Below are 1,288 nucleotides of genomic sequence, written 5' to 3'. Positions count from 1 at the left end.
TAACATGCAAAAATCAAGAAAACACAAATCCATTTCACTGGACCAATAGGCAACATCATTATAAATGGGGAAAAGATTGAAATGGTTAAGGATTTACTTTTACTTGGAGCCACACTCAGCATCCACAGGTTATAGCAATCAATAATAATGCATTGGGAAAATATGCTATCAAAGACATCTTTAAAGTTCTAAAAAGCAAGGATGTCTGTTTAGACTGTACATGGTTCAAACAGTGGTGTTTTAAGTTGCTTCCTATAGATGTGAAAGCTGGACAATCATTAAAGACAACACAGAAGAATCAATGCCTTTGAATAGTGGTGTTGGAAAAGAGTACTGAATATCTTGTGGATGAACAAAAGAAAAAAACCAGGGTGTTCCTTAGAGGCAAGAATGGTGAAACATCATCTCACTTACTTTGGACATGTTGTCAAGAGAAGCCAATCCTTGGAAAAAATCATCATGGTGGGAAAGGTGGAGAGTCAGAGAAGAGATGAAGGCCTTTAACAAGATGTACTGACACAGAGACGTTAACAATGGACTACAACATTTAGGAGATCATGAAGATGACATACGATAGGTCAAGGCTCAGATCTGTCGTTTATAAGGTCACTATGAGTCATAGTGGATTGGATGGCACATATCATCAACCATAAATCATGAATTCTAGCCATTAAATATTTAGTTTTCTCAGAAAATATGATGACATAGTTGAGGCATTTTATGTAGACAAAAGAGACCCAACTGCCCATCTACATAACAAGACCCATAAAGAAGTTCCAGAGTCAACAGTCAAATGAAGAAAAACAAGGAACAGAATTTTTTCATAAAAATTTTACTCAAGTTAAAAAAAGTCCTTTACTCTAAGATAAATCCTTTTTTTTATAGTTAGAATATGCCCTTTGCTTTAGACAAGTATGGTTCATATAAAAATCAGTGCATGTATTGTTGCTGTTGTTTTTGTAAAAAGCTGCATTTCTTGTTAGTTCTCCAATTAAATGTAATTATTTTAAAATTGGATTTTAAAATCCAAAAGACAAGGAGCCACTGGTTAGAGCGCCAATGTGTAGGAGCATTGTCTTGCGAATACTCCACTTAGAAAAAGCACTAAAAAGAAAACTGACATACTCACCATGGTTATTGTTGTTGTTATGTGCAGTTGCGTCGCTTGCGAATCATAGTGACCCTATGTACCACAGCCCAAAACTGTGCTCTGTCCTGTGCCAATCGCACTGTCTCTGACACGCCCATCCTGATTATCCCAGTCACTGAATCAATTCACCTCATAGAG

General features: G+C 36.3%; 1 protein-coding gene and 1 pseudogene across 1 annotated transcript in view; one reads left to right on the top strand and one right to left on the bottom strand.

Annotated features, from left to right (window-relative positions):
- The window catches only part of LOC102875104 (synaptic vesicle glycoprotein 2C-like), a gene marked incomplete at its 3' end in the record, with an annotated part of 132,516 nt that overhangs the window by 62,993 nt on the left and 68,235 nt on the right, over positions 1-1,288 (bottom strand). The window lies entirely within an intron of this gene.
- The window catches only part of LOC102869037, a 10,365-nt pseudogene that overhangs the window by 3,067 nt on the left and 6,010 nt on the right, over positions 1-1,288 (top strand).

Source organism: Elephantulus edwardii, unplaced genomic scaffold (assembly GCF_000299155.1).
Source record: "Elephantulus edwardii isolate Elephantulus edwardi_28Jun2011 unplaced genomic scaffold, EleEdw1.0 scaffold00326, whole genome shotgun sequence".
Classification (NCBI taxonomy): Eukaryota; Metazoa; Chordata; class Mammalia; order Macroscelidea; family Macroscelididae; genus Elephantulus; species Elephantulus edwardii.
The sequence above is the reverse complement of the archived record's forward strand: the minus strand, read 5'-3'. Positions and strand labels throughout refer to the sequence as shown.